Source organism: Ceratotherium simum, chromosome 10, assembly GCF_057802395.1.
Source record: "Ceratotherium simum simum isolate JZ-2026a chromosome 10, ASM5780239v1, whole genome shotgun sequence".
Classification (NCBI taxonomy): Eukaryota; Metazoa; Chordata; class Mammalia; order Perissodactyla; family Rhinocerotidae; genus Ceratotherium; species Ceratotherium simum.
This window is the reverse complement of record NC_141909.1, coordinates 36,750,912-36,775,333: the sequence shown is the minus strand read 5'-3', so window position 1 is coordinate 36,775,333 and position 24,422 is coordinate 36,750,912.

The following is a 24,422-nucleotide window of genomic DNA, read 5'->3' as shown; positions in this document are numbered from 1 at the left end:
AAATCTTTAGAGAGAGTAAGTAGACTAGGGTTGGCTGGGATTAGAGTTGAGAACAGGGAGTGACTGCAGTGGGCACCACGTATCCTTTTAGAGTAATAGAAATGTTCTATAATAAGATTGTAGTAATGTTTGTACAACTCTGTCAATTTAATAAAATTATTGAATTGTACACTTAAACCAAGTGAATTTATGATACATATATGATATCTCAATAAACTTGTTAAAAAATAGGTTCCTTGGTAAATAACCCTAGTAATCATATCTCATATCTCAAGTCAAAGACACTTGTGCTAAAATTATTTAAGAGAGTGTATATACATATACCCTCTCTCTGCCTCCCACACCATCACACTTTCATTTATTTGGGAAGTATTAGGTATCAGTCACCACAGAAAGCTGAAATTAAGAATTGTAATCCTATATTCTGATCTAGTGTAAGTATATTAAGAGGATACTCAAATTTTATATTTTGGTTTAACAGATTTTAGTTTTTCTCATAGATGTTAGATACATTTTCAAGTGACATGAGATTCGCTATCTCAAAATTTAAAATAATTTGTTAGTCTTAGAATTCTGCACTTTAGTGAGCAATGGGATGTAATATCAACTTTTAGCTGGATTTTTGCTGCCATCTTAAAAATACATCTTGCATAATGTATTATAATATGGATTAAATCAAAAGGCATAATGTTAACATCCAACCCTGTTGTTTATTCAAGTCAATCTACTTATATATACAAATCTGATATTTACCTCTTAAAATATTTAACAGGCATAAGTGCCCATAAATCAGTTATGACAATCATTGTTAAAGCAATCAATAGTAAGGAATATGCATTAATTCAAATAATATTGATAGGCTCATGAACCTGCATCAGTCTTCTGTGAAGTAAGAAAAATGAGACATCTTCCAAAAAATCAATATTTTCCTTTTTATGTCATTCACTTGAAGATTATCAATAATACATTACTTTTTTACCTTATGTGTCAATGGTCTAATTTTTAAATACAGGCATCTTTACATTTTAATGTAAAATGAAAATCTGCAAGGAACTGAGATGCTAAAAATAATCTGATGGAAATAGTTTTTTGAAGTTTAACTATTGCTTAAAACACATATATGTATATACACTTACACATATATATGCACTTAAACATATCTATGTACATGTACTGTTGGTGTATTTTTGTGTGCAGTAGCATAAGACAGCTCTGTCTTTTAAAATGCACCTCTCCCCCACGAAAAATGCTCATTTGTTTCATTCTGAAGGTAAATTGCATGAAAGTAATAACAGAAATCTCAGTACACATCTCTTTTAGCCCTTCTGAACAGGAATGTTATTCAGGTATGTACTTAAGTAAAAATACAAAATGTGAAATTACAACACTCATTCATCAAAAAAGAAACATTTTAATTGGTTATAGGTGGAAAATATCTGCTTGACAGTCAGTTTCTCACTTTTCACATAAGTGCTTTGCTGCTTGGACGCCTAATCTTGTTTGGTGTAGGAAAAGTAATTTGACATGAAAGTACCTAGATGGCTGCCGAAAATTAATTGCCAATTAAAAAAGAAAAATGTTTGTGCTACTCTATAAACAAGCCAACGTATAAACCTTTCAGTCTTGTTGCTTTATTTATGTCTTTATAGATCTGGTTTCAAGCTATTTGCATACAATTTACAAATTCATATTATAATTCTCCAGAATATTTATGATTTTATAGTTGTATATATTTTACCTCCATGAGAAATATTTATTTCTGTATGCTTCTGTTGCTTATTATTTAACAAAAACATCACATTGCATTTGATAGTTTATGTGTCATCTTTAGAATAAGACGTTTTTATTTGTAAAGGGGAAAGAAAATATTTTACCACCACCAATAGGCACAGATGAGCACATGCATGTGCGCACACACCACACACACACACACACACACACACACACCCCTACACACACACCACAGAAACCCCGTTCTAGAAAATGCTCTGTACTCTTCGTCTCTATGTTGGTCTCCAAAATGTTGAGGATAACAATTTTTCAGAGGCTTTCTTTTATGAAGGAAACTTTGAGAAATTAATGGATTCTGAGAAGTTTCAGTGCTTGAATACTTGTAAACTATTGTTCTTTGGAGAATCTAAATTGACAAAAGGGGAAGCTATTCAAATTCTTAGCTCTCTCTCTAAAAGGATACATTTGGACTAGAGATAAAATCTGGAAAAATCAAATGATGAGTCAAGTACAAATGTTCTAAAAATGTTAGAAGGGATCAGCAATAATATATATAGAAAGGATGGAGAAATTTTGAAGAAATAAATGATGTTTGTGCCTAGATATGAGTCTAAAGAGTAAACTAGATATTTCCATCAATCTAAAATATTATAAAAATAAAAGACAAAACTCAATCTAGCTTTCTATGACATAGAACTACGTGACACATAGGAGTTCAAATCCTCTGCAACCTGACTACTGCATTAACATCAAAAGTCCAACCATATTCTCACCTAGTAAAATTGCAATTTTAATTTTTTAAAATAACTATCAAAGACCTTTTCATTTTATATTTGTATCATAGTTTTGTAGGGTCATGTATGTAATTAACACCTATCCTACTTACTATCAGCCACATTTTCATACTTCCCATTTTGAAATTTTGGCAGCTTTTTCTGGTTATATAAAATTGCCAGTGAGATGAAAGGGGATCGTTTATTCCAGATCAAGCATTCATCAAAGATTTCATACTTCACCTAGGGGGGGAAAATGATGAAAATGATTTTTCCAAATATTTTTGTAAATAGTTTCAGAAAATAATAACAGGAACTTCAACATTTTACTTTGTTATTTAGGAACAAAAGCAAGTTTCTTATTAGAATTTAAATAAAACGATGTATCTTCTTTCACCTGTACCAGCAAGTCAGACCCAACTTTCTGACATTCTTCATTCTATTCATTTCATCATCTTTCTCATAGCCACACTGTTTCCAAACCATGGCGTTATCTTTTCCCCGTCCCCTATGTTGAATTAGGGCTCGAGTCTATTTCAAAGCACTCAGCAGTGCTTGATACATATTAGACTCTCACTGTATATTTGCAGACCAGCTAAACAGAATTCTGCAGATAACACATTTGTTTCATCTCTGGCATCTGTTCTACCTTTTCCTTCTCCAATATCCCTGTCCTTTTCGAGCCCCTCATCATTCTAAACTGAGCTATTGCAAAAGCAGCCATGAATATATATTTTAATATGTATTGACTTCCTACTACATGTCCTATACTCTGAGAGGTACCTTTATATAGATTATCTCATTATTCTTCTGCAAGGTAGGTATTAATTGATCTAATAAAGTGAAAAAAATGCAATCAGTCCTCTCTGAATATAACATTACCTTGCCTTTGCATTCATGGGTCTACAGAACAATTTCTTATTCAACATCTTCAGTCTTAGTTCCTGTACTTTTTAAAACAGTGCTGTAGCTAAAATAATTGCTTACCATTCCCCAAACATATTTCAGTAAAACATCTGCTCCCAGAATCAATTTTATTTAAAAATTGGGGGGTGAAAACTTTGTTTTCATATTATAACAACATATATTAATATATTATTGTTACTTGGTATAAAATACATATTTATATGTTATTAAACAACGCAAAATTAGCTGTATTTTCAAACTAAATAAGAGACTTCAAACAAATTTCCAGTTTCAGCTGGGATTTTCTAGGTAGATGAAGATTTGTGACATAGTTAATCGTTCACAAGACCTCTGCTTTCAGGCAGATCGAGTTGTGTGTTCCTGCTGCAGAATGCGTTGCATCTCACTTCTATCACTTCATGTCTGTCCAATGCATCTATATTTACAAAGCCATATCTGCAGCCCTTAGAATAATTTCTCATTCATAAGTGTTCCATAAATATTAGTTGAATGAATGAATATGTGAATGGAAAACAATTATTTGATTAATATCGATCTCCCTTACTAGACTATAAGCTTCTTGAATGTAGGAGTGGAGCTTTCTGTAATGCTCACTGTTTTATTGCATTTCCAGGATTCAGTTGGAACTTGGCATATCAGGTACCATATATGTGGAAGAAAAAATATATACATATGCACATACTGACAGAGAAACCTCTAGATCTTTATCTCCTACCCTTTCATTTTACTTTTAGAACTATCTCCCTGAGACTATTGGTTAAAATGGTGCAAGTTATCTTACCCAATATATATGGTTTATCATACCACTAACACAATTACCATCCAAATATGAAGCCTATTGAATACTCATTTTGACCCCATGGTGCCCTGCAGAAGAGATATTTCATGATGTTGATCTAAGAGCAAACTAAGTTCACAGCCAGTTTGAATTCGTCCAGAAGAATTTTTACATGTTTGACATTTAATAAAATTATGAAACACGTTAAATCTTGATGAAATATGTGTTTTCACCCTTCTCACAAGAGCACATGTAATAGAAAGAAGTCTGTGACTAGAATCAGAAAACCTTGGTCTAGATCCTGGATCTGCTGCCATAAGCTGTGTGTCCATGTGTGAATCACTTAAATTCTCTCATTCAGTTTTACCTTTGAGCTTGTGTAACCGAACTCAAACTGTTCGTCTCTTGGTGAGTGCAGAGCCAAGAAGCACAACCAAGGCAGAAACAGGTGGAGAAAGGTTTATTACTTGCACAAGCAGTGGAAAATGCCGGGGATATTTTCCAAAGCAGTGTCTCCTCGAACAAGGGTTTGAGGCTCCTTTTATTGTTAGATCAGAGTACAGTACATAAATATTCAGTTAAGGAAAAGGCGAGAGATTGGGGTTTATTGCCTAATAGCCATGTTCCCCTAAAGCGCATGCATAGCATGTGCACATGCTACTGCATACATGTATGATCTAAAAATGGCTGCTTTGCCCCTGCCAGTGGAGGAGAATTTATCACGTTAATGAGGGCGGGTCACTGTAGTGCAGTTAGAGCCGATTTTAGCTGGAATGGAGTAGCTGTCTTGCAAGCAGTTTCAACGGTTGGGTTCTTCCTGTTTCTCCGGGGCCTTGTCTGGAAAACATCTGACGCTCTCTGTTAGTTGTTAACCAAATCCTCAGTAACCCTTTTTCTACCTATCTTCCTGGCTACCTGGTTATATTTGTAGAATATAATAATTGACCTGCCAATATCTTTGGATTGCTGTGAGGAACAAATGAGATAATGTACAGTAAAATGCTTTGTAAATTATAAAACACAGTATGCATATGTTGTTCTGTTTCTTGGTGGTTCCTGGCCAGGCATGCTCTGGACAGCTTGACCAGTTGTTCCGACAGATTAGAAAAATTGAGCTTCAAACAAAAGATATAAAGCTAAAATGAGCCCCTTTAGACATCTTTGCATTTAATCTTTCTAACTACTGCCATATTGGCTGATACAGCAATGGGAGCAAATCTTCCTTTGTCGTCAATTCCAAAGTTTTTCATACCAAATAGAAAAGAGAAAACATTCCCCCAAAGTGCTCTATGATTCTTCCCTGGAGAAGGAAGAATCACCAACCTCTGCCATGCTGGCTTAGTTAGCATAGATTAACGCTAACAATGAATCAATCACATGCTCATCTAACAGTCTCTTTTTGCATATTATCAATCTATATTTGCTGTTATTCTATGTTCAAGGTTTCTACTATGAATGAAGATGTGGTAACAAATAGTTTTGAACATTTTTAAGATACAAATGTTTTAAAACAAAAAAAAATTACTGTTGTGGTATTGGCAGATATTTTTAAGGTATTTATTGCTTAGTTCATATAAGTAATGCATATTTGCTGGGGAATCTTAACTGCCTTTGAAAATTAGGAACGTAACAAAAATATATAGATGGCGAGTCTCCACTTCCAAAAATTGTTTTGAGGTGGTACTGAGCTTAGTTTGTTTTTTTATTTTACTATTCCATAATTGATTTTGATGGCTCAGTGTCAAATATAGATTGTGTATATGTGTGTGTGCCTGTGTGTGTATATTATCTGAGAACCATGATCGTCTATAAAACACATTACTTCAAAGTTTATTATTTACAAATTTACTTTTGTAAAGATTTTTTCCCTTAGATAGATAAATTTAGAGAGTGTGGCATGATACCAAAAGGAGTAAATGTTTTAAATCCACAGAGTATAGATGATTTGTAACTTTAAATAATGACACATTTAGGGGCCAGCTGGGTGGTGTAGTGGTTAAGTTCACATGCTCCGCTTTGGCAGCCCGGGGTTCGCAGGTTCAGATCCTGGGCGCAGATCAATGCACCACTCATCAAGCCACGCTGAGGCGGTGTCCCACATAGAGCAACTAGAAGGTTGTACAACTATAACATACAACAGTCTGCTGTGGCTTTGAGAAGAAAAAAGGAAAAAAGGAGGAAGATTGACAACAGATGTTAGCTCAGGGCCAATCTTCCTCAAAAAAAAAAAATGACATTTAAATTTTACTTCATGAAAATATAGTAACTTTATTTAGATGTATCAATAATATATTTCAGCTACCACATGCCCTTTGACAAGCACTTTGGACTGAGAAAGCAGCAGACATTAAAATATTTCAAACAATATTGTATTTCTCAGATATCAACCATTAATGGGTGGTTGAATATTTTACATATGCTATTTTAACTATCTTAAAGTAGACAGTAAAATTCAATTTAGAACATTAAAACTATCTTCCCCTACTAAATAAACCATAGGTGTCCCCTATACTTCTGACACTAATGTAATTATTATTAGCTTGCAGTTCTTATGTGAGACAGTTATATAGATAAAGTAAGCCCTAAGTAACATTAAATTGGCCAATTTGACATTCTTCTCAGTAATGACCCTTACATGGCTGTTTTGCTATAGAATACGGTTATGATTAAGTAACAGCAGGTGGGTCCTTGCTGACATTGGTTATTTACAAGTCACTTATTCTTACTTTATCTGAGCTCTTTAGGTCATAGATAATGGATATTTATTAAACCTTTTGAAAATTCTAAATATGACATATATATAAAAAATAAATATTGGTAGACTCCAGCCTATCACAAAAGATACTTTACAATGAGGATATTTCACAAAATGGAAATCTTTATTATAACCACAAATACGTAGATCTGTTTCATTCAGAGATACTTTACTTAAACTATCATTTGAAAATTAGAGTTTTATCCATCAACAGAGTGGTTTTTATAAGATTATTTTCTCATTATCTAAGGAACATTTCCCACATTTGCGTTGGAAAAAAAAGTAACGTTACTTTTCTTATCAGTTTATAATCAGATTCCTCATTGTTTTTTATATGTAAAATAGAGATATTAATAATCTCTTCTTGATTGTTTTATAATATTCTTGTAATAAAATTTAAAAAAATAACCAGGCATATGAAAATATTTTGGAAACAAAAAGTTTCTACTATAAATTGGAGCATTAGAAGATTTCCATTGTAGAATTTGAAGCAATCACCCGGAAACTGGATTGGCAATAAAAAAGCTTCACTTTAATGGAAATTGTTAGTGAATTCCACCTTTTAACCAGGAGGTGTTGAGGTTGGAATTTAATTTCCCTGCTTATTGAGCCACATTTTAGACACAGAGCTTTCAATTCTCATATACTAGATGTATGCTTGAGGCGAAGAGAAATGTCACACTGCATCCCAAGGCAGAAACTAGATTTGAGCACTGAAAATTACACCCAGTTCAGGAAAAACGTTTCTGAAAAATTCCTTATTTGGAACAATATAGAAGCTAATTCCCACAAAAACTTAGGAATCTTCACCTAAATAAATTTTCTGGGGGTCCAGTGGTCTGGGGCATAACAAAATATTCCTTCTGTATTAGTCAACCTGTGTTCCAATAATTCTGCATAAAAACAGTTCTAAAATCTCAGTGGCTTACAACACAAACATTTATTTCTTGCACTTAAATCTGTGGGTCTAGTGTCTCTGTTTCAGGCTGCAGATCGGGCTCATACCAGCTCTGCCTATCTTTCATTTCAGGATCAAAGCTGCAGAAGCAGTCGCTATTTAGAATGTTTTTATTTTTCCTGGTGCAGAGCAGGGTAGCTAGAGTGCAAGCCAAACCAGGCAAGTCCATTCAAGCATATTGAAAGCCAGCTCACCTTCCATTGAACAAATCAAGTCATGTGGCCAAGCCCAAAGTCAACGAGGAGGGAATTATACTGCTCCTGCCGTGAAACCGTGGCAAGGGAGAAGGTAAAGAGAGAATTCTAAACAAATAAATGATACAATCCACTATATCCTCAAAGGTGAAAGACAAGTTGGTATACTTTATACTCCTTATGATGAAGAAAAAGTCAAAATACTTGTGGTAAGCCTTTAAGGATTTCAAAGGTAACGTAAGATACATTTGATGATATGGCTTTAAAACAATCAGTGAGTAATCTGAAACTGTTATCTTTCGGTGGGGTCATTGTCGCCAACGATGGGCCTTTACATCATGCAAGCGAGGCACTGACTGCCCTTTGTCCAGGATTTTATCTTATAAAGGATTTCTGTATAGCAAACAATGCGGGAAGATAATGTCTCCCTCTTACATATATCTATTCTTTATTACTTTTTAGGATTACATATGTGTAAATCAAATGTGTTAATTATGTTGTTCAAATTATCTATATCCTTAAAGATTCTTTTGTCTGCTTGATCTATCAATGACTGAGAGAGGTATATTAAAATCATCCATTCTGATGGTACATTTTTCTATTTTTCCTTGTGATTATGTCTCTTTTTGTGCTACATATTTTAAGAATATGTCACTAGGTACATAAAAGTTTAGAATTGTAATATAATCTGTTTAAATAAATGTTTTTGATATTATTTAGTGACTTTCTCTATCTGTAATAATGTTCTTTATATTACTCTTTTCTTTTCTTCTTCTCCTTCTTGATAACAGTGCACCTGAATTTCTACAGCATCTGCTCACAAATTTACTTGTCTGGTTCTAAGTTTCCTGCTGTTGGAAAGTGGTATAAATACTGCAGATGGCTCACCAAACATCAGGCAGATTTTTCTCTTCTAGCTGAGATCATGACAGTCACAATGTCATCCAGAAGCCTAAGTTGTGATGATAGCTTCTTGATTCCCCAGTTTCAGAAGTGGTAGATCTTGTAGCTCCCTTGGGAGGTCAGCTCAGAGACATTCTTCTGGCAGTCATTTCTGGATTCTACGCTATATCATCTAACAGTTTTATATACTTAATTCCCTCTATTAAATTTCATTCTTGTTAAACCATCTGGAGTAGATTCTGTCACTGAAACTCACATAATACAGTAACTGATAACACCACTCTAGTGATGGGAATCTGAGCTTCATGCCTGCTTGGTCTTGACAAGAGTGTATTAATTTATTTCCAAATAGTATACCAGTAATCAGTACATGCAAATTGCAAATGAGTTGCCTAAATTATTCTTCTTGATCTCCCTTTAGTAGACCAAATGGATGCTGCCATATCACCATACTATGAGAGTGAGGAATAGAAGACCATAAGAGTGATGACTGTTTCCTGCACTGGAGAGTTTAAAGCTGATATAACCTGGTAGGCTTTAACTCTTAAGTTCTTGAATAAAAGCATGGTAGAAAGAAGAAAGTTTCTATGACTCTCCTAAAAGAAAATTATAGCCAGATGCTCTGGGTTGAGAAAAGATAGCATACATTAAATTCCGAGAGTCTTCTTGTATCTTACGTACTAACTGGAGCACACATTGGGAAAAAATTGGAGAACAATGATATTTGGAAGGATTTATTTGATTCAAATTAGCCTCAACTCCCACTCCCACTGAGCCTCAATTGCCAGCAGAATCAGCCCTTACCTACAGATCCTGGAGGGACATTACCTCATGTCCACCTCTACTAACTGTCTGTGCCTCTGGGCCCGTTACCAGAGTCAGATTCCAGCATATCATGCACCAGGGGACCAGACACTTTCACACCAGGAAAAATGCAAGATTATGCTATGTATAATGGCAAAAAACTCAAAATACTGTGTGGGAGTAATTTCTGGAATGTAGGACCAAAAAAGGAAGAACATGGTTTTGGATTGATTAAATGTACTGATGTGAATATATATATCAGACCTCCATGCTGTCCAATAGAAATGTAATGTGAACTATATATGTAATTTTAATTTTCTGGTAGCCACATAAAAAGGAAAAAACAGTAAGTGAAATAAATTTTAGTAATATATTTTATTTATTCAATATATCCAAAGTATTATCATTTCCAAAAATCAATGTAAAATATTAAGCATATATTTTACTTTGTTTTTACTACTTCTTCAGTATCTAGCACGATTTTACATTTACAACATACCTCAATTTAGATGCAAAGTTTTCATCAGAAATACTTGATTTATTTAAATATAATAAAACTTACAGTCGAGAAAGTAGATTCACATCCCCAAGATTTTCCAAACATACTTAAAAGTTTTGAATAACAGAAGCAAAAACCAAAGTATCATTTTCCATTAAAATTTACATCAGCTTTAACAAAACTGGTTCATCATTATTACAAGAGTTGTTTTAACTTTGAAGCAAAAGCATATAATTTTCAAAAGTACGTCAATCCATGTTAAATAAATTCAATAATTCTTGTGTCAATATAACCTTACTATTGATTCACATAACAAAAAGTTTCAATTTCAACATAAATTTATAAACCTGTCTAGCTGAGACACAAATAAGCTCTTCCTTTCCTTGGAGCTTTAAATTTAGCTTGTTCATGAGCAGTATGATATCAGTGAAAAATGTAAACCACACTGCCATTTTTTTCTTTGATTATTGAATATTTAGCAAACATTCCTTTTTTTTCAAAAAAATCTTGAATTGGAATGCATAGTACAATAAATCTTTATGAATAAATTTTCCATGATTCACCCAAATCTTGAATTGGAATGCATAGTTCAAATCTTGAATTGGAATGAATAGTACAAATCTTGGATTGTAATGAGTAGTACAATAAATCTTTGTGACTAAATCTTCCATGACTCACCAAACGAGCATTGGTAAAGAACACAAGATTGTTAAATTAATTGTCTTCTATTTCTTTTCTTGATTCCATAAACTAATGATGATATGGGGTATTTGCATCTATATACATGCAAATGAATAATTTTAACAACTGTATCCATGACACCTTTCACAAAGTTGGCTTCTGAAAACCAAGTACAGACATCTCCAATGTGTAACATGCAGTAGAATGAAGCAATAAGGAAAACATCAGTCTCTTGTTAGAAAATTAAAATAGATCTCAATTTTGACCCAACATAGTTGGAGTATTGTCTGATGTGAAACTATTTTTTCATACATAGCTAAAATTCTTCTTTGAAAAATAAAAAGATTCAAATATATATGTATATATATACATTTATATATATGCATATGCATATACATATAGTCACAAGTTTTACTTTTTTATGCCACAAATTGATATTTCTTTATAAATTTGGAAATTCTTTGAGACAAAACATACCCAAAATATTAATTATGCAGTATCTTTTATATCTCATAACTCTTCTTAAGTTAAATAAAAGCACATGCAAATTTTCTAATTTTGATTCAATTGATTTTTAATATTTTTAGAAATCTTTGACTCTATGGACAGTCTTTTTTTCTAAGTTTCTAGTATCTTCAAATTTTCAGAACTTATATAATAATTTCTTACCATCTCTTCATCTAAAAATGTTTCATTTAGTGCAAGAATACAAACCATTTTACAGCTAATAAATTTTCAAGTTCAGATTCTCTTAAAAGCTTTTATTTTTTGTGTGTGAGGAAGATCGGCCCTGAGCTAACATCTGCCAATCCTCCTCTTTTTACTGAGGAAGACTGGCCCTGGGCTAACATCCATGCCCATCTTCCTCTACTTTACACTGGACGCCGCCACAGCGTGGCTTGCCAAGTAGTGCGTTGGTGCAAGTCCGGGATCTGAACCGGCGAACCCCAGGCCACCGCAGCAGATTGCGTGCACTTAACCACTTGCGCCACCGGGCCAACCTCTTAAAAGCTTTTTAAATATTTTTGTTGGGCATTTAATTCTGATTTCAGGAGGATAATGTTATTATTTTTTGAGTGTTGAGAAAAAAACTTCTTATCAAATGAACTATGCATTTGATAAATATATCTCTTAATATTGTTCTCATTCTGTTGATTTTTTACTTTTTTGCATGACAACAGCTTTCTTGTTTTGTTCTACCACATCAAATTGTAATTGTCATTTGTGGTGAAATTTCAACATATTTTCTTTCAGTATCGTTTTTCCTTTACTTTTCTGTTTGTAGTACTAGTTTCTGCATCTCCACTGAATTTCTGCATTAATAGTACATCTGTTTTAAATTTATAAATTTATCCATAGAAATTACTTAGAAAAATAATTAATTATATAATAATTAAAATAATAATACATTTTCATTCATTATAAATACTATAAATAAACAATTTATTTAGCAATTATGGTTTACCTAGATATCACTTGTCTGCATAAAATATTGAAATAAACACATAAAATGTTACCTCAGTGTGTAGGAAAAAAATCATTCAACTAAATCAGTTGACACTAACTTGATCAGCGATGAGTTTCTGCATAATATTAGAAACTAAGCACCAGAAAGATATACTACCATATGACATTTTACACAATGCAACAGTTAAATTAAAATATAATCCTCCTTAAACAATAAAGTTGTTTTTATACAGAAAAATATTTTACACTTTGTGTTTTGACATTTCTAGTGTTCACTGGACTCACGTGGCCAGCGGCTACAATATTGGATGGCACAGTTTTAGGTTAAATCTGGCTTGAGTAAATGAGAGAGGCTCAGTTGTTTTCTCATTTGTTTGATGAAAACCTGGATTCAATGGTGATGGATGGCAATGGAATTGAGATAGCCAATGGAATCCAAAGACTTTAAGAGATGGAGATGCTGGATTAAATTTATTATATGTCCCAAGGGAGAGCCAAGATGTTCCCTTCACTATGGCCGTGGAAAATACATTGATTAAAGGAGTGTGTCTATACTTTATAGGCTGGGAAAGATTGTGAGAGATATTGCCATTAAAATGGACTCCCTGATTGAATGGAGATATAGGATTCTAGGGTCCAAATGACAAGCAAAGCACATAATTAAAAGAGGTAAGGTGGACATGGTTACCGTAATAGACAACTAGGTAAATGAGGCATTCAGAACTGACTGACTGATATTCATTGATCTTTGACAGTAACTAATTACTTATAAGCCTTTTTGGACTAAAAGAGATGGGCAGCCCAAAAATGTCCAAAATAACTGTAGTTCTACAGAACAGAAGCCTGACTTAAAGTCCCCTCACAGACAATCACAGTCATTCACCCAGTTGCTAGACCTGAGTCAGGTAATAAAAATTCCATTGAATAAAGGAAAGACTATGATTCTATGAAAACATTACAATTACTTGTTGTTAATATTCATCCTAGATTTCCTCAAAGGAACATACAAGCATTTAGAAGAAAAATTGTGCCCTGGAGAAGGGGAAATATCAATATTTCTCTGGCATATTAGAAATTTGCTATTTGATGAGAATAATTTCTAGGGAACCAAAACACCACTGTGGGACTCCTATCAGAGTCAGATCCTATGATCAATGGAGTTTATGTCGGTCTTTCTCATAGTGCACTCAGTGTTTTCCTGTGCATTTGTTCTGTGGTCATTTGTACTGTTTCTGTGTTGTTCAGTTGGAATGGATACACTCGGCACCAGGCAGAACCTCACCATCCCTTCTCCAGAATAGTGTTTCATGGTAAGAACAGATAAGTAGAAGCCTATGGAAATCTCTCTCCATACCAAAAAAGTCAACAAAAACAATACTATATCCTTCAAAGAATAGCAAGCATTAGTGCCACCATCAAAGATCTGAAAGATTCACGGGGAGTATTTGATATTGCTTCTCAAATAACTCATCCATTTGACCTTGGTGGTAGACAGTTAGGCCTTGGAAAATGACAATAGTTATCTTAGATGGTAACTCCAAATGCAGCTTCCGTATCAGAGGTAGTACGGAGAAAAGCAATAGAGGCCTTGGCGTCTGAAATGCTTATACTGCTACTTTAAATGCATTTTTATGTCTTCCAATGAACAGAGAACAGCAGAAGCAAATTGCTTTCACTTCAAAGAGCAAGTAGCACTTGTGTATATCAAATTGCCATCACTAACTACCAACCATGCATCGACAAGCAACACCAATTATAGACTTAGAGAATGACATTTTCCACCATGGCTTCTCATACCTCATAAAGTTTGACAAAAGATTTTATTTTCGAGCAAAAGAAATAAATCAATGGGTTGATACTCATGGGATTCACTGGCATTACAAGGCATCCCATCTGTAGAAGCCAGGGGCCTTACACAAGGGCAGAACAGGCTATTAAAGACTCATAGGTCCAGAGGGGGGCTATGATTTCAGAGTTTGCAGAGTATGAGGTTTATGCTCAGAACCAGCAATGAATATCTGGAACTGTTTCTCCCATAACCAGAACACATGGGCCTAGCGTCCAAAGGACACTTCTCACCATAATTCCTAATGACCACCATGGAAAAGTTTTGTTGCTCATACTTTGACTTTTAGTTATGCCAGTTGAGGGATAGCTGTTAGGTTCAGGAAAAGAGTGTTTCCACTAGGAGACCCAAAAGTCACTTTGTTGAATGAGAAGTTGAAGGTGCCACCAGTCCATTTAGTTCTTTTTGCAACTGGGAAATAGTGAGAAAAAAGAGTTATTTCTTGGCAAGATGATTGATCCTAATTGTCAAAGGGAAAATGGGTTGTTCTTGCACATTTTGCAGGGAGGAGTTTGTCTGGAACCCAGAAATTCTCTATGTCTAGCAGTAAAATTTACTTCTAAGGGCTCAGATTCATTAGGAATTAGGTTTGATCACCAGCTACAACATCATGATCAACCTAAATCATGCCTGTAATAGGCACCTATATTTTCTCCTTTCTTGTCTCTACCAATTACATCTTTGTATATATTATATAATATTTTCATTTCTCTTCCCATTTTTTGTATGGTGTCTTCGTAATTATTAGAAGCGTTAAAGCAGAAGAGTGATGTGATTGTATATATTTTAAAAATATCATTCTATCCAATATTTGAAAAATGGATTGTAGGTAAACCGTGTGTCAGTCAGGATTTCAGTAATTTACTGTGGTAAAAGTTTATTTCTGATTCATAACACATGTCTTTTGGCTGAGGGTTCTGAGTGGGGCATCTTTACTCTAGATTCTAAGCCAATAGAGCAGCCACTTTCTGGAACATTGCTAGCTATTGACCAAGACAGCCTTAACATTCAACTCAGCTTGACTAAACTTCAGATAGGTTTCTTTCTGACTCTCTGCCCCTGACCTCCCTTGTCTTAGAGTATTTACTTAAGAAATCTTGCAATAGTAAATTTTTTCTCTGCCCCTTTGAGATGTAAATCTTTTCCCAGACTAGCCAGTTTTACAACCCAGGATATCTTTCTCAAGGATATGGGAGCCTTCCCTTTGAAATGTAATCAAGAAAGATAGTGTCCCTATCTCCCAATTTCTGTGGGAAAGTTGAAGCCTAACTTCCCTAAGTGACAATTAGCAAACATAGATGGACTAATAACATTGACCACCACTATCCTCCCTAGTATCAACCAACACATTTCCACTAGCTAACCCCAGTGCTTATATAATAGTTTTTTTTTTTTTTTTTTTTTAAGATTTTATTTATTCAGTTTTTTTCCCCCCAAAGCCCCAGTAGATAGTTGTATGTCATAGGTTCACAACCTTCTAGTTGCTGTACGTGGGACTCGGCCTCACGTTGGACGGAGAAGTGGTGCCTCGGGGCGCTCCCGGGATCCGAACCCGGGCCGCCAGCATCAGAGCGCGCACACTTAACCGCCAAGCCACGGAGCCGGCCCAATATATAATAGTTTTGATCCCTATTGCGATAATTTGAATAAATTCTTCCTTGCCTGTTTAACTCTGTCTGGTGCAGTTTTTCCTTGACACCATGATGACGGAGGGTTAGAGAATGTGGTGAAGCATACACTGTATAAAAAAGCCTCCACCCAATTCAAATCACATGTCATGGGACTGAAATAAAAGCAGGGAGTTTGAGATAACTCAGGTTGCCCCCAAAAGTCATGGTGGAGAAAAAAAAATGTAATATTCTTAAGAGATAGCTTAGCCCCTAAAAGTTTAGACTGAGAATCTCCAACGCCAGGGTAATTCTTCCACTATTTTGACAACTAGAAGTACTAATTCCTACTTCCTTTCTCACAAACAAAAACAATAAAATGACACCTGCTCATGTCCCATATAGTTACAAAGAGGCTAACATAACTTCATCCATCCCAAGAAAAAGCTTTTAGGAGAAACAAACTTGCAAAAACACAAAAAAAGTATGCCATCAATTAATATGAATTATCATGGACACTTATTTATAAAGACTAGCTCAGAACCAAAGATTACCAGATAAATGAGGAAATCCAAGACATAAAATAGAAGGGAGAAGAACAAACTGTACAACTGACTTCCAAAAAAAGGGATATATCAGACAACAGAAAAAAACTTTGAAAAAACTCATATTGACATCACTAGGGAAATTTAATAGACTACTACCTCAAGAAAACCAGAATAGTCTACTATATATTTGAAAGGAAAGAAAGAAAGGAGGAAAGGAGAGAGGAAGGGAGGGAGTGTAAGAGAGAGAGAAAGGAAGGGAGGGGAAGATGGAGGAAGGAAGAAATTAAGGAAAGGAAGGATTAACTAGAGAAATAAAGGATCCCTGGAAATTAACAATATAATATATATAGAGAACATATAGTTAGAACAATAGCATAGATAAATGCAAGGGTCCAATGTCAATATGGAAATAAACTAAAAGACATATCCTAATATAAAGAGCTGAAGGAAAAAGAGAGAGCAAATGTGAGAGGAGAGTTAATAACAAGGAGATTAACTTCCAGTTGTTTAAAATTGCCTATAAGAGTTTCAGAAGCAGAGAATGAAGCACTTCTTTGTATGAAGAAATAAAGAACAAAATCATTGAAAAATATTCCTGAATGTGTTCTTGGAGGATTTGAATCTTCACAAACTACTTAATCCTCAACGGGTAAAAGAAAAGACGTAAACGCAAACACATCCTACCCATATAGGAAGGAAATCAGACCCACCTAGACAGTGCCCCCAACACTGGATTCTGCAAGCCAGTGGAGCTATGTCTTGAATGTTTTCAAAGCAATGAGAGAAAATAATTTGGAACCTAAATTTCTAAGATAAAACATCATTGAAGTGTAAAGCAAAATAAAGACATTTTTAGTCATAAAGTAATGAGAATGCTTACTACCATTATTTTATATTAAACTAAATATTCTGGAAGATTCTCTAGAAAAAGAAAAGTGAAAATAGGAATATGAAAAAGAAGATGACGTGATAGAAAAGAATAGAGGCAGAGTGTTCCCTGGATAAAAAAAATAAGTGAAAAAGTATTTTCTAAAATTGATTGTCCTAGAAGCTGAGAAAATTGTACTTTACCAAAGTTTTAGTGACGTAGGGATAGTACCTTCTTAATAAATCCAAATATAATATTTGGTTCTGAAGTGAATAATATTTACCCAAATGTAATATGTTCAGAACTAATCCAAAATTTTAAAAGGAGAAAATGTTCTTATACTTTAAAAACACAGAGCAGAAGTTAAAAATTATAAAATGATAACATATGTAACAAAACAAAAAGGTGGAGAAATGAAGAAAATAGGAGGCTATGTAATGTGGAAAAATTACTCATCTCATATAAAAATATGTTTATATATTATAGTTAATATAGATAATGTATTAATATGTTTATTGATTATGAGGAATTAGCTCACGTGATTATGGAGGCTGAGAAGTCCTGCAATCTGCAGTCAGCAAGTGGGAGACCCAGGAGAGTTGGTTGTGTGCCAGTCTGAGTCTGAAAGGCTGAGAACCAGGAGAACTGGTGGTGTAGTTCCAATCCAGGACAGGCAAGACATTGCAATGTCCCAGCTCAGTCAGGCAGAGAGAGAGAGAATTCTTCCTTCCTCCACCTTTTTGTTCTATTCAGCCCCTCAACAGATTGGATAATGCTCCCCCACACTGGGGAGGACAATCTGCTTTATTCAATCCACTGATTCAAATGTTAATCTCATCCAGAAACACCCTCATGGACACACCTAGAAACAATGTTCAACCAAAGATCTGGGCAGCCCATGAAACAGCCAAGTTGACACATAAAATTAATCATCACAATGTCAAAGTTGAAAAGTACAAAAAAATTCCAAGAACGTTACTTAATATATTCTTATTATATACTTATAGTAAGAAGTTTTATTTTATGCTTTGGCTCTTCTTATCTGGAATTTATTTTGAATAAGTAAAAAATCATGTTATGCATGCCCAAGTTTTTGCATTTAATATACACAGGACATTTTTTATAGGTTTTAAAAGATCTATTGTTTATCTTTGTTTTCTTTCTCCTAGAGGAAACAAAAGTAAAAATACACATTTGAAGTGATTGGCACAATACTTTCATATATTCTCACAAAGCAATGACAGTTTAAAAGCTCTTATCTGAGAATCTTCTCTTGAAGTAAAAGAAGGGAAAAAATGGGGCAGGGAATATCCAAATCACCCCAAAACAAAGAGATGGCTAAGTCGAAATCTAACATTACCCAGAAGAACTTCTCTAAGTGTTCAAAATTCTAGCAGTTTTACTTAAGGAGTTGGGATCGAGTCAACAAGTCCCAAATCAGTCTTTCTATATTAAAAAGAGACAAAAGGGAGATTCTAATGAGCTTAAACTCATAGCCACAGAGATAACGAGAGCAGGAGACCTTGGTCTGTAAGCAGCAACCCCCTTTGTTTCATGTTGAATACCCTCATCTAGTTCTTAGCCCTTCCTCCAGTAATCTGTCAAACAGTGAGGGAATAGAATTTTAAAAGGTGCATCGCCACAGAAAGGGAGTTAGTGCTGAGCCAGTGAAAAGGTGAGTTAATGAGATTGACATTGCTGACACTGGAAATCTGGTGATATAAAGATTAGTTTACGATCAAATTATTCTCATATTCACTTATAGCCAAATAAGGAAAGAGACCACTTGTAAAGTATTTTCCCCATGAGTAATAGTGTTGAGACTATTATAATAAACACGTATTTTAGGCAGAAAAGAATTCAGTGGAAGTTGCTAGATGTATAGGTTGTTTAAGACTAGGCAAGATTCTTCTAAATGAATGATTTATCCATAGTAATGACACTAATTCATTATCGAGTTTCGGTTTATCTCTATTTTCATTTTTTCCAATCTGTTGCAGTGCAATTGAAGTGGTGGTTTGTCGTCTTGTTGTTCTAAAATGTTGTTTTAACTACATAATTTTACTTTATTTGTGCCAGGAAAATGCCCAAACACCTTCATTAGACATAAAGCAAATCTGTTCAGCAGCACTCTGAACAGCAGGCACTATATGCTTTATTGAACAGCACAGCTTTAACAAACCTTATCTTGTCCAATGTTCATTCTGCCTATGTCTGTTTATGTTCTCGAACTTCCTAAAAATGTGGGTGTGACAACAAAGTAGTGTTTAGCTACCCTGCTCTCTTGGCCAGGTGGTTGATTATATGGTTTGGCATTTTTTTTGCAGGTGGTATACAAAATCATATATACCAGCTGCTCAGCCCACTGAGTAATACTTTGCTAAATGACACAGCCCCAGCCATACATAACAACATATAATGATGCTAGAGTGATATCTTCACTAGATTCATTTAGCTCTGAAAAGAATTCTCTAAGAAAGACATTTTCTTGCCTTCATTTCTGTTTCATGCTGGGTAATGCTGGCAAGAATTATTCATGGCACATGTGAGCAATTCAAAAAAATATTGTAAAAAACAACAAGGCAGCTTTGCAGAGGTGCACTATCTACTTGATGACTTGGCATGCTGCCGCCAATACTTGGCACAGCACCCTGGTGGCTGGCACAAGGGATGTTATATATCCTTGCCATTGGGCCTCTACTATGCTACTTGCTGTGCACGATCAATATCGACCAACTGCATAAACAACCAGATGAACCTTGTATCTGAGGGATAGCAAATAGCATTTGAATTATTTTACATAAATCTGAAAATGTAATCGTGGTTGACATTCCTATTAGTATTATATCTGAGCGTGATGATCATAATTGAGTAACATTAAATTTAGTTTATTGAACAGCAGTCCACTGCCTGCTTTACTGTGGCTATGATCTGTGTAATGAAACCAGCAGTACGAAAAATTCTCTCAGTTGGTATACTTCCTGGACAGCAGCCAAAGTATTTATTGCTATTTGTGCAATTAATGACTATATCGATTCCTTTGTTCCCCCCTAGTAAATAGTAGACAAGTTGTGCTATGTTTTCTTAGCTCTTCAAGGTTTGTTTCAGCTGTAATTAATGTGACTATAAGAACAATACTCAATTGTTCTTAGTAACTGGTTTTCCTGTCTGCAGCATTTGCAACTTGCACATTGCTTTCTGGTTTGAGATGATTAAATTGATAGTGGCTCCATTGCCAAAATAGTCCCATATGTTGATGTATGATTTATTAATGTTCGAAAATCAGAAGGTAAAACTTCACTAGCCAAAATGCTGTGGTGGTTAATCATCTGTTCTTCCAGCTAATTCCATAATCCTCAATGTGACAATCAATTCATCACGCTGAAATAGCAAATTCATATAAATCATATTTCCAAGTTCTACATGCAGTCAGTAAAATATATTGCACATTTCCCATAAATTATGTGATATAATGTTAATTTATTTTTCAAATTAAAACTTTAACTACTCTATGTGTTTTTCCATTGTGCCTGTAAAGTAATGAGTCTCATATTGGCACATCTAGGAAATCACACCATGCACAGAAAGAATGTCTGAAGTCTTCTGATTTAGGAAAAATTCATAGGAATACTGGACATGCCAGCTCCTCTAAGATAATCAAATGTTCTAATATCTTCTACTTTGCTCCTACTTCTTAGTGCTAGGATTCAAACATCTTTATTAGCATATTTTCCAACTTGGAGGAAGTGGGTAAAAGAAGGAAGATCAGAGTTGGCATTATTTTGCATATTCTTGCTATTGGAGCAATTGGAATAATCTACATCCCTATATGTATGCTCTTCTTTTTTATTTCAGTCCCACACATAACCTTAATTTCATGGGGGTTAGAATGAACACTCTACAACTTCTCTCTTTCTTTTTAACCTCCTCCTCTAAAATCTGTTTAGTACTGTAAGATGTGGAATGATAATATACAGCTCCCAGCCACCTCAATGGATCACACAATCCATAACCGTCGTTTACTTCTCTAAGTAACAGAATTGTGGAGGAAAGGAGCTTTCTGCCTTTAGTAGGTACAATCCCTGACGTCCTATTTGAAAATAGGATTCTGCAATTCCTAAATGTGAAGTTTTCATGGCAGAATAAAGGAGTCTAAATTTACTGTATTTTATAAATCAAACTAAAGTTACTAAACTATGCAGCATTTCAGAATCCTGAATCGTCCCTACAGAACAGTCTGTCAGAACACACTTAGGATGAGGAAAGTCAGCAGAAAGAATATTACATTTAAGAAAAACTGTCTGATGCCTGAGTTTATTCCTGTCCTTCTGTTTTCTGTCTGCTATTTCAGATAAACTCTTTGTACCAAGAGTACTTTGCTTCTGAATTTTAGATCAATTATTGTCCTTCTAAACGTAGCTCATCACTTGAGCCATGTGATCCTAACTCATCCTCTAGCTCAATGTCCTGGCGCTCCTCGGGTCTGACATATAATTCCTCTTCACGTGAGGACAGCTGTGACTCAGTTTCTGCCAAGTTCCTTTATGAATAGAGCAATGCAGTATCTGTCATACATAATCTGATTTTGTTGAAAACAAAAAAGAGAAAGACATTATTTCAGAGTCTTATGTCTACCATTGAGAGTGCAATTATTTTTGTAGTAGCACATTGCCATTCAACAAATTGTGCCTTTCTTGAATTGTAATTACTAATATTTATGTATGAGAAATGTTTTTTTCTGGAAAAGAAAATTTGTCTTAAAGATGGATTACCATTAAGCTCAAAAACATCATGTTGCAAGGGTAGCAATTAGCTCAGTCAGTTTCTACACTGTGTATAAAAACTGGCACAAGAAGAGGGTTCAGGGGCAAGGGCCAGGCACAGGCTGACAGGACAGAGCAGTTAGCACTTGCTTGGGCACACAGGGATATGAGCACTCACTTCTCTGAGAGCAGAAGGGTGGAGACATTACAGCTCAGCCTGATTCATAGTATCACTGACTGAGCTAGAAAAGGCCATGCACACAAACTTCCTACCACAGGAGAGACCGTTCTACACCACAACGTGTTTCAAGCAGTATCAGACCTGAAGTGGAACCATCTCCCTTTGTTCACAAATTCTTACTCTTCCAGCTGCCCGAATTTCATCTATTGGGTAACACAAAATTGGTGTGGGATGGGTGAGATTTTCATAAATATGATTTCCTGTGCCTATGGTTAGGAAAGGCTAGTTTGCATATCTGAACCTCTCTCTCTTTTGCTCAAAACATTTCAGTGGCTTCTAATGACATTTATCCTAAACTATAAAGATCTGGAATTTCAATCATAGCACAAAGGAGGAGGAGAGAAATGGAGCTACACTGGAGCCAAGGTTCTATATTTTACTAGAAATAAGTTAATATTATTCTGAAAAAGACTGTGATAATGTAAGAGGCATATTGTAATCTCTAGAGCAACTACTAAGAAAATAAGTCAAAATTCTTCAACAGACGAATAAATTGTTACAATAAAGATATTTATTTAATACAAAGTAAGGCAGTAAAGAAGTAGCAGGGGAAAAACAAAGACACAAGACAAATCGAAAGCAAACATTGAAACGGTAGATGTAAATTCAACAATATAAACAAAAAGGTAGAGATTGTCCAGCTGGATTAAAAAACAAGACTCAATTACATTATGTTTGCAAGACACACACCATAGATTCAAAAGCACAAATAAGTTGAAAGTGAAAGGATGGCAAAAGGTTTATATAGTCATGTGCCACATGATATTTTGGTTAACGATGGACCCCATGTACAGTGGTGGTCTCATACTATTAGAACCATATAGCCTAAGTATGTAGTGGGCTATGCCATCTAGGTTTGTGTAAGCACACTCTATGATGTTCACACAAGGATGAAATCACCTATCAACGCATTTCTCAGAACATATCCTATCATTAAGTGACGTGTGACTGTACACAATGCAAAGAACATCCACAGAAGAACTACAGTGGCTATATCAATAACCTTCTGCACCCAGAATTGTCCTTCATGTGCCCTTCATCTTTTTGCAATTTTCTAAATTCTGCAGGGAACATTGATCTATACAATAAGATTTTTGATTGGAATGAACATAAACTAAGGAGACAAGTCTAGCTCTGTAGCTAGTGGTAGAAGTCCTATTTCCTATTGGCTTACATGCACATTGTATGTAATGCTAGACACTCAAAGATTTTTCTAAAGATCTGATGTATATCAAAAACTATCTGTAAGTTTTTTGGTTGATTATTTTTAAAAATAGATGACTATACCGAAATTGAAAATTAGGAAGTTGTTGAACAGATGTTGAGTATTTGCAAAGTTCAGCTCCTGAACTTCTCACTCTTACCCATGCATGCCAATCTCTTTTACACCTCCAAGCCTTCCTCTGAATCTCTGTAGAGAATTACTTTTTACCTCCTCTAATGATGTGAGAGAAGGTAATATTTTACAGAGTACAGTTATTGTTCAAGACTTGCTTCAATTGTCACCTCCTCCATGAAGCCCTCCCCATCCCAGATTCCTCTAGAATAAGCAATCATTTGCACACTATCTTCCAAAAGCACTTGGTCCGCTCCTCTTTTATAGTACTATGAGAGCTGCGTAATTATTTCCAATTTTTTCTTGCCCCTTGCAAAGGAAGGGTTATAGTTTTCCACCAAGTTGATGTCAATCCTGGACTTGTTATATGGTCTGGCCAGTGAAATATGAGTGGACTTGACATATGTCCCTTCCAGGCAGATAATTTAAGGTCAGAAATATTCCACAGAGAGGCTGTCCCTTTAGCTTGAGTTCCATAGCGAAGATGATGAAGAGAACCAGAGCCCAACTATGATGACATCCTTAGTTGTTATAAACCAAGCAATTTGGGGACCATTTGTCATGACCTAGATTATCCTTACTGATGCAAGTACTAACATGTTCCGTTTTATTAATCTGTCTATATAGCTGGTTCTTCCCACTAAACCATGAGCTTCAGCATATCAGAAATTGCTATTTAACTTTATTTCAGTACCAAGTACTTTGTTCAGTTCATAGATGCTCAATACATTTTTTGTATGAAT